Here is a 10,512-nt window from a genome sequence, read left to right on the forward strand (position 1 = left end):
TGTGATCTTAGTTTTTGCTCGTATTATCAAAGATCCCTCTCTTGATCATATTGTATATTCAGTTGATGGGTCAGATTTATTTTGATCTCTTTGGTTTTGGCTTGGTTAAACTTTTGTGATATTATAGAGAAGCCTAATTCTGTTCTATCACTTTTTTCAGATCTAAGACACTATTAGAGCTGTGCTCGTAGCTCAGGACCTAGACTTAAGCTACTAACTTGGAGTTGCAGGCATGAGTAGTCTATCCAAAGTAGCTAAGGTCTATGTTGGGTGCGAATTTATTTTGGTGATTTCATCAAGTCACGTCCAGCATAAGTTTTAGATGTCCTCCTTATTCCTGCTATAATTAAGATGGTGTGTTTTGAGTCGAAGAATACTATCTTAAGAAGAAGGCGTAGATGACCAACTTTGTTCACCTCACGAGGGGACCATTGTCCCTTCTCAATGCAGACCCGTAACCTCTTAAGAAGCCCAAGTGCTCAAAAAGGAGACAAAGTCTAAGCTTCCCACATACCTGCCAAGTGCTCAAAAAGCCAAAGGCATCTTTTCAAATCTTTCCTCCCTCTTTTTTACTCCAAGCTTCAACTGGAAGGAATGGATAGATCCGAATTCGTACAAAATGAGTCGCCCTTTTTCCTTCCCCTTCTCCCATCCTACGCCGCCTTGGGCATTGTAGGGACGGCAGGACCCTTCTTTACCCAGCTTTGCCATGGCATGCAAGCTCTCTTTCATTTAAATAACTGCGCAAATTGTTTGGTCCCTAGGTTTCACTTTACCCTATTCCTTGATGCAAGCAAATTAAGAAGGAAGCACCAAGAATACATTCCAATGTCGCATGTACGACCAAATGTTCATGCTCTTGACGCATGGGTTCTTGTCTGTCAATTGACCAAGAAAACAAATATCTGAAAGAATCTTTCACGTCATCGTGCTCCCATTGTACATAACAAGGGGAGACAGATAATTTCATGTTTTGCACCTAAGAGATATTAAATGCGCCATTATGCCATGCAGGGATAGTATTCCAACGTATTGGATATCTCATTCAAGAATAGTTAGGAACATTTGGTAAGATTTAAAGCATGAGGAATCAAATGGAGAACTTGAATGTTAAAGTTCTCTTGAAATCAATAAGATTACGACGTCCCGAAAAATCAGTTTTAAATTGATTAAAGTAGTTTGTAATTGGATAAGCTCAGAAAATATTAATTCTATTGTTGATGCCCAAATCCTGCTTTCTGAGGATTTGGAGGCGTGGAGGACGCGTATTAGCCTGCTCGGTCCAAGGTGGCAGAAGACGGAATGCCAACTCCTATGGTGAGTTACGAATTTGAACACAAAAAGAAGAGAAAAGCCTGCCAACGTGGCTCCGCTAAGCCTTCTTGGATGCTTAAGACAAGCAGTGCTTTGGAATAACAGTGTGAAATAGCAAGAGAATAAAGAGCATCCTGTCGCCTAACTATGCAGCCCAAGAGGGGTGTGAATTGAGTTTTTCAAAAATTTTAACTAATAATACACCGAAATTAAATGCTTAACAGATAAATATTCAACTCAACAAATAACCACTAAGTAAATATGCAAAAAATTAAAGCAAGAAAAGCAAACAAGACAAATACAAGAAATTTATTGTGGTTCGGTGCCAATCCTGCATCTATATCCATTCCTCAAGACCTTTTGAGAATTTTAAGATAATCTATATTCTGGATTACAACCCAATCGTTTTTTGAGAATTTTACTGTAATCTATATTATGGATTACAACCCAGTTGTTTTTCAGGTTCACAACCAAATCTAGTTAATTTTTTCGGATCAATCAACCAAAATCTTCACCAATTGTTTTCCGAGTTCACAATCAACTTAGTTAATTTTTCAGGCCAATCAACCAAAATCTACTCCGACCATATCACAGGCTTAACATGATCCAAGTTAAAGTTTGGACAGACCTTTCTCTCAAGTTTCAATTCTAAAAACTTGTTACAGCAAATGATAGAAAGACTTAAATGTTGTTACAATAAATACAGCTCCAAGACAGTAAACACAAAAACAATAAATAGAGTAAACTATGTAGGTTGACTTGAATACTTCTTAAAGGTGTTTCACCAACTCTCTGAAGTTGAGAATGTTATCTCTTAGCTTACAATGAAAGCTCTAAAGAATGATTTGCTTGTTGAAGCTCTTTCTTTTTCTTTCTCTCCTGCTCTTGGTGGATTTTTCTTTGTAATGTTTGAGCTCTTGTCTTTCCTTTAGTATTCCCTTGCATTTATACTCTTTGGAGATGGTTGGAATACCTTTCTAGCTATTAGACAGTTAATAGGGCCATTGAAAGAAAAAAACAGTCGTTTAGATTCGTAGAAAATTAGTCGTTGCAGTTGTCAAGTGCAGAGGAGTCAACTTGTAGATTTTAGGGGTTAACTCGAGATTTTCAAGAGTCGACTTGTAATTTTCAGGAATCAGCTCGTTGATTTTAGGGGTCGACTCTTTAACGGACTATTTTTTACTGCTCTATATCTTTCCATTATGGCCGCTCTAGGGTTGACTCGACTATTTCAAAGGTTGACTCTAGTTTTACTGGAGTTAGCTTGTGAATTCTCTAAGTTGACTTATCAAATCAGTGATTTTTTCGGCTCTCTGTCTTTTCTCTGTGGTCATTCTAGGGTCGACACATCTTTGGCTGGGCTCGACTCATACTAAACAAGAGTTGGCTCGAGTAGTTCAAGGGTCGACTCGTCAATGTGATGAATTTCTTAGCTTTCTATATATCCTCTAAGACTATTTTAGGGTCGATTCGTAGTCTTTTGGAGTCGGCTCATGAAGATGCTACAGTCAATAACAGTGCGCTGGGGTCGACTCATTGCAGGCTTGGGGTCAACTCTTAACGTAGCCCAGGATGAAATCTTCTATGCTTATATATGAGCTTCCAAAGAATGTTTTCATAACCTTTTGGAGTTTGCTTCTTAATGTGGAGCTTTACATGGATGATCTTATTTTTAGTGGCTGAAGAATTTCTTCTTCTTTACGTTCTGAAATTTTATTACTTAAACTCAAAGCAAACAGGTTAATCAACTTTTAACTCTATTACTTTGCATCATCGGAATTAACCTTTAAGGTTCAACAATCTCTCCTTTTTTGATGATGACAAAATCTTTAAGTTCTAAAAGAAAATGATATAAGCAATGATAACATCTTTTAGAACAGAGTATATTTGCAAAATTCAGATATAAGAAAAAGCATAAATAACATCTGAATTTAAGTTCACAAAATTTATGGAGTGAATGAAGGATTTTATATGGTTGATTGAATTTCACCGAGTAATTTAAAAGATTAATTTCTTCCCCTTTTTGATGTAATAATAGGACTATAATTTGCAAAAATTTTAGATTGATCATTCACTTTGTGCTTTGCTTTTTGCATTCCTTTAGACCTATTCTTTCTTTCTTATTTTTCTTTCTCCCCCTTTTTTCTTTAACTTGCTTGCTTCTCTTGTTTTCCCTTTTGAGCTTTTATCATTTCTATCTTTCTTATGTTTCCTTTCTTATTTTTCCGTCTCCATGTCTATTTCTCCTTCTTTTTCTCTCTCCCCTTCTGTCATTATCAAAAAGTAGGGCATAAAAGACAAGATATTATTGAAAAATACTTAAACATCTATATTGAGATATTCATTGCAGTATGCCACATAAACAGATAAGTATTAATCATTTTAACTTAAATGTTCATCAAAGAAAATTGCCAAAAATGTAAGCACAAGTACTTGAATTTAAACTGAAGATTTATCATTAAGAGTTCAAGTACATAATAGGAAGATTTAAACATTGATCAAAGATAATAATGAAAAATTGTCCAGTCTTCATTAAAAGAAGAAGAGACATCCACTAGCTCGGCGACTCCTGTCCCACTAGAAAGTCCAACACTGGTGAAGAATTAAAAAGGTCTAGATGACGAAGATTGGCTAGATTGTGTAGGGGCCGGACAGAGGTGGAGACTTTAAAGATGGATGAGTTTTCTAGTTGCTCGACTAATCTCCCTATAGCTTGTAGAAGAGACATCACTCTAGAGGAAACAACAGTTGAAGTCCTATAAATCTCTTCTCTCAATTGCTGGATTCCAGACTCAACTCTTTCTTTAAGTCTTTCAGCTTCTAGAGCAAGTTCAGAAATTTGCACAGAGTCTTTATTTAAAGCTTGACCCATTCTACCTTGACCAACCTTTCTTTTTATCGAAGATACCCTTTTACTCAGATCAGTGATAGAATTCTAAATCAATGTTAGTTTTGCACCTTACTCTGTCAACAACTGAACCAAATTAGATGTAGATGTGGCTTGAGGATCCCTTGAGCTATCTCTCAGCTCAAAAATTCTTGCTTCTAGGAGGATTACAGCTACTTGATCAGAGATGATCTTTAGTTCATCTTCATGCACCCGAATGCAGATATGTTGATATCTGCTTACTGATGGAGTTTCAAAATCTTGTTCCTTAGCAGTAAGCTACTTCTGAGTTTCTCTTCTTATTGAGGAGGGCTCAATCGTGGCTTATTTACTGTTTTCTTCTTCTTCTTCTTCAAGTCCAGCTGCCCCTTTGGTTCTTACCCAATGATTATTGATCTTGTGATATCCTATGCGATGTATAGAAAGTTCATTGTAGGTATAAAAAAAGATCAACTCATTGGATGTTTCACCCACCAAGTCTATGTTGAAGTTCTTGAAGATCTCCATAAGCATTAGACTATAGGGAAGTGGAGCCTTTTTCCTTGACATAGCTTCATGCATCCTCTAAATTATCAGAGCCGGAATATTTATGGAAACTTCCTTGATGATGTGGAACATGATTCTCAGTTCCTTTTCAGAGACAATTTCGAGTCTTCTAGACTTTGGATAAATGATCATGCTGGTTATGTGATGCAGGAGCCTCGTTTCCATGTTGAGTTGGTTTTCTCTAATCTTGGCATTTTTATTCACAATTCTTCTTCCCAGAATGCATTGCACTACCCTTAACCGATCCTCAACCTCGTCCACCAGATCACCATGGTTGGGTATCTGAAGGATTCGCATGAGAACACGATCGTTCAACTCAATGTTGATACTCTCTAGCCGTATTAATTTGGTGTATTAATTTGCATTATTGTTGCATTGAAAGATTGCTAATTTTATTTGTTTTGATGATTCCCTCTCTAGACTAACCATGATCACACGGGTCAGGATCTAGTCTCCTTCTGGACCTCCAGTGGGGCGATCACTAGCACATGCTGATTGGTGGCATGTTGTAGTCGGGAGCTAGTTTTCTTCCAAGCCATACCAGTGGAACGATTACTAGCATATGTTGTTGCAAGCATTGTTTCCATATGAATTCAGAGATAATCTCTTTTCGGGCCTCTAGCAGGACAAACACTTGCGCATGTTGTAGGTAGGAGCTAGTCTCTATGTCGATCATGACCATTATCATAAAAGCTAAGAAAGAGTGTGAATGGTTAAATCCATTGATTTGGAATTTTATCTTTGACTAGATGCATTAAATATTTTTGAAATATATATTTTATATCGTTCAACATGCTTTTAATTATAATTGAAACTTATATGATGAAAATTGATATTGCAGATATTATACTTGATTCAACTAAAGATAGAGGTGGCTTACTAGACTTTTTTTTAGCTCACTTTTGTTTATTTTACCTTCTTTTTTGTAGATATCGACAATTTGTGTGGATGGGATCATGGGTCCTGAGCAAGAGGACTATAATTAGAAGTAATCCCTTTTTTTTGATAAATTATCTCTATAATCCTTATAGAATGTATTTGAAAATAATGTTGGACTTCGATTTATGAATGTTTATCATTCTAAGAAAGCTTAGTATCTTAGTTTATCTTAGTTTACCTACATTGATACTATATATAACTTTTCTTGCATATCCTATGGGCCATACCTTATAGGTATGTGGCCGTCTGTCACATGCCCGCTCGTACTAGTAAGAGGGCATAACATATCCCAGCCTTGTTAAGTATATACATTCATGGCTTATCCTAATCCCAATAACGGGCTCAAATGCTTTTTGTGTATAACCTTTCAAATCTTCTAGCTCCATCTTCCATCACACACACACACACACACACACAGAGAGAGAGAGAGAGGGCTTGAAACAAAATAGAAATCTTAAATATGTTGCTTCCAACAGCAAAGCTTATTTTGTTGGAGGAATAGATGCAAATCCTTTTTTTTATTGCTAGGTTGGAAAAAAATGAAACACTTCCGAGTTCCACTGACATATCGACCGAAAAGTAGAAGCCGATCACTTGTCTTATGATGTTGATCGCCGAAGGTACAAGAAGAACCAACCAATTTTCTCTTTCTTAGCGTTCAGGATCTTTTTGTTTATTGCAGGCCAAGCCAAGATGATCGAATTAGCAGGAAGAGGGTGCCTCCAAAATTAAGGAACTTACAGCAGTTATGAACAAAGAACGCATCCCATTTCCAATGCGATGTATAATCCGCTTCTGCTAAAACTGAGATATCTTGCTTAGTTAAAAAAAAAAAAAAATCATCTTTTCTACTACTATCTTTGTGAGTTATTTTCTCAAAAAAGATTACATAGAAGGACCTTTTTTATATTTAAATCATCATCATTATTTTGTTACCTTATTCTGTAGGTTAGTAGTACACAACATGTTTAACTCTATAGCCAAGTCCAATCGAACACTAGGCATAGAGCTCCTAACCTCATCATGTCATCTACAAATCTTTTAGCATCTAACCCACTTTTGCAGGAAATAGGGCCAAGATCTACTTAGCTCCCCATTCTGAATTGAGGCCTCACACTCTTCTGATGCTCCCTACTCTGGTGGATTCCCACTTCCATCCTTTTGAAACCTGACTCCTTTCTTCCTGCTCCATGACAACTCTTTTTCTTTTGTATTTATGGATTCCGAGGAGGGAGACATTATCTAAAAATTCATCCCCAAAAGCCTTCCTTCCTCCTCCTTCTTCCTTTTTTTTTTTTTTTTTTTTGTGGAAACAAAAGGAACGAGGAGGGAGAGAAAGACCTCACCCACGTAACAACCCCCACTGGGCCCCCTTTCCGCTGGAGAATGTTCAATGCGGGTAGACTCAGTTTTACCCCCACTGGGCCCCCTTCCCGCTGGAGAATGTTCAATACGAGTAGACTCAGTTTTACTCATACCCTCCCCATCTGTAGGTTGCCCCATGTGTGAGTACGTCACACCAGCACCATCTAAGTACCAGCGGATCAGATAGCGATTCCACCAGACAAACCAGGCGGAAGGCATCCGGTCCCCACATTTAATCGACGCCCGCGCGTTTCGAACCTGGGCCACTCTGGTGAAATCAAAGGCCCGTTTCCACCATGCTACCACCTCGGTGGTCCTAAAAACCTTCTAGGAAATCAAAAGTCCGGCTTTGCCTCATTTATCCAGAATGTCTAGCCGGAGTTATCCAGAATACCCTCAACTTCATGTCTCTCTGGGGTTCAACAAATGTCAACATAGGCGTCTTGAGGACTCCTACTCAACCAATGGTACAGCATAAAAATGCTAGCTTGGACTTATTAATTCTCATGTAACACTTTGCTTTGGACACAACTCTTTGCAAGTTGCAGCCCTTTCAAATAGTACTTTCGAGGTGCATGTCTGCTCTCTATACTGTCCTCTCTTTTTTAAAAGTAAATGCACGGGCCCTCATAGTGTATCTGTATTAATTGCACGGAGACTTTGGTGTTGTCTTTTGACCACAAAAGCAACGAAAGCCTGTGGGAGTTCTCTGTAAATTGGCATGTGGTCCTTGTCCGTTTGACGGTTCAAAGATAGTTGCTTTACCATGCAATCCACATGTAAAGCCTGCTACAAATAGAGTTTGGTCGTAAAGGTTTAAATTTTTAATAAAGAGGACTAACTCTCTCTTTACCATGCATGCCACACGCTAGGCATGCGAGAATTGTAAGACTGATTCAAGAAAAAGCAATGAAATTCTACTATGGAAAGGGAAGGGGTAGGCAAATCCAAATTATCTAATTGGGAAAAGCAAAATATTGATAGGAGATCGGTCTCTGGAGATAGAAAAGAAGTACTATATCTGAAGTATGTACCATGTATCTCTAGATTTATAGATGTTGGTTAGAAGATTAGACTCAAAAGAAAGAACAGAAAATAGAGAGCTGCCTCGAGAGCTTCGTGATATTTTGTTTTTCTATTTTATTGGGTGCATTCGTACACGTATTGTATGAGTCATCCGGTCTAGCAAGGAAAAAAAAAGAAGAAGAACAGAAGTATGCTAGAGTCTGCATAATGTCATATGTTTAAAACCTCCGATTGCAAAACAGAAATTTGTGACCACTGAGACAAGTTCCAATTTATGCTATCATACTTCCCTTGGAGAGTCAGTAGATTCTCACTGCCAATTGAGTCTAGCATGGCACATCTTGATCCAAACACCTCCTTGTGAATCACATCGATATATTTATTCGAGTCACTCCATTTCCCTCCTGCCATGTTGGCAAAGGCAAACAATAGTAGGGATATGAGTGAAAGGCAGTAGCATTACATGATTCTCCACACATCTGAAGCCTTGAAGGATATGATTGAAGAAGGTGGGTGGAACAGCAGTCAACTAAGGATAGCAATCAATCACATATGGGTCGGATAGTCTATTATCTATAGCCACCCCATATTTGTCTCAGAGCAGGGTAGGATGGGAAGGTCTTAGGGCAGGGCGGGCCGGGTAGAGTTAAATAGGTCAAGGTGGATGGATTAAATCAGGTAAAATTACAAAAATCAATTTTTTTTCCCTCGAGGAGGAGATTTGTAAAGAGTTAGAGCCTGTTTGGAAAATCCAAAAGAATTGGGTTGGATTTCTCATAGGATTATGACTTTACAATCTATTTAAATAAGGTTTGTATCAACCCAATTCCTCCCTCGTAGGAGGGAAAAAAAAACTTCTAAAGATCTTTTTTTAAATCCTGCAGTCCCACAGACCCATAAATAGGATTAAGACTAAGAGTAGAACAGGCCTTCAGGAAAAAAAAAAATGGGCTAGACAAACTAACAGACCCAATTCCTATGGAAGATTTTGCCTAATTCTAATGGATTTTCCAAACAAACCTTTATACATATCCAGGTCAAGTTTGAGAGTGGTTTTACCATTATTCTACCCGTTTCAAATCCGCCTCAGGTAAGTGAAATCCACCCCATTTGGATCGGATCGAGCACATGATGAAGTAGAGTTAATTGCCACCCTTACAATGAACAGCTGCTAATAAAGTGGTATATACCCCGAAAATCAAGTTGAAGGTAAAAAATGTAGTTGGATATCATGAAGATCATATGCATGCACTGTAGAACATACTTTGAATCGTCCTCCCTAATCCCCCCATCATCTGGCTCTATTTAGTTTGATCATCCACTGGCATCCTGCTGATTAACGAATACCCGAGTTGTGGGACTGGCTCCAAATTTGTCCAATTTTTATTTTGTCCTGTTCAATCACCCATTACTGTTTTGAACACACTAGAATGGCCATCGATCTCATCTATAACACTAATGAACCAAAAACTCTAGCTCGGGTTGTCTCCCCATCTCCATCCTGGCATGACTGCTCCTGTATTGATTAACTACACTTGGACATACTCCAGTTTTTCACTTTAAGAGAGAAGGACGAGAGAACTGCACCCTTCAAAATAAATGAGCCTTGCATAATTCGAAATTTACGGATCAAAAATTTGATTGTAAATTAAAATATTGGAGGCAGTAAGACTCCATCTCACGTACAATACGTGTCTTGAGAATGCCATGTAATAAGTCTGTGCACAGCACTCGCCAAGCTAAAGACGGACAGGATCCAAAAAGTATCCAGAGGCATCTCTTATCTCAGCTGGACATTGTTTATGCATTATTATATGCATCCGAAATTTTCATTAAAGGTATATTCCATCCTACAAGAAATTATTAGATGGACGAGTTCACCTAATAATTATTAGTGGATTCATTTCACCCTCTAGTCCATCTAATAATTATTAGTGGATTCATTTCACCCTCTCGTCCATCTAATAATTATTAGTGGATTCATTTCACCCTAGGAGGATGAAATGAATCCAAACCACCTAGGATGATAATGATTCCATTTAGATCCAAGGTCGATCTGGTTTGTCTAATAATTTCTCCTACATATGATTCTATTGCTAGCAAAAAAAAAAGAAACTTCCCAGTCAAGTACCACATTCTCCCGTAATAACAAACGTTTGTATCTTTTGAGATGGAAGCACCAAACTCATTATAGTTACCGATAAAATGACAACCTGATAACTTTTGGTTCCCCGGTAGCCAACCATTGGATGAAAACAGTATGCTGGAATATTGGTAGGGAGATGCTCTGGAGTCTAAAAAATGAATGATAGGTGATCCTAAAGTAAGAACTTAGCTTCCACTTGATAGCAGATCTAAATTGTGCCTTCGGAATAAGGTGTTCCAAGGACACCGAGTCCCCGGGGTGATCTAAACCCTTCTCCCTTAGGAACGAA

This window comes from Phoenix dactylifera, unplaced genomic scaffold, assembly GCF_009389715.1.
Source record: "Phoenix dactylifera cultivar Barhee BC4 unplaced genomic scaffold, palm_55x_up_171113_PBpolish2nd_filt_p 000214F, whole genome shotgun sequence".
Lineage (NCBI taxonomy): Eukaryota > Viridiplantae > Streptophyta > Magnoliopsida > Arecales > Arecaceae > Phoenix > Phoenix dactylifera.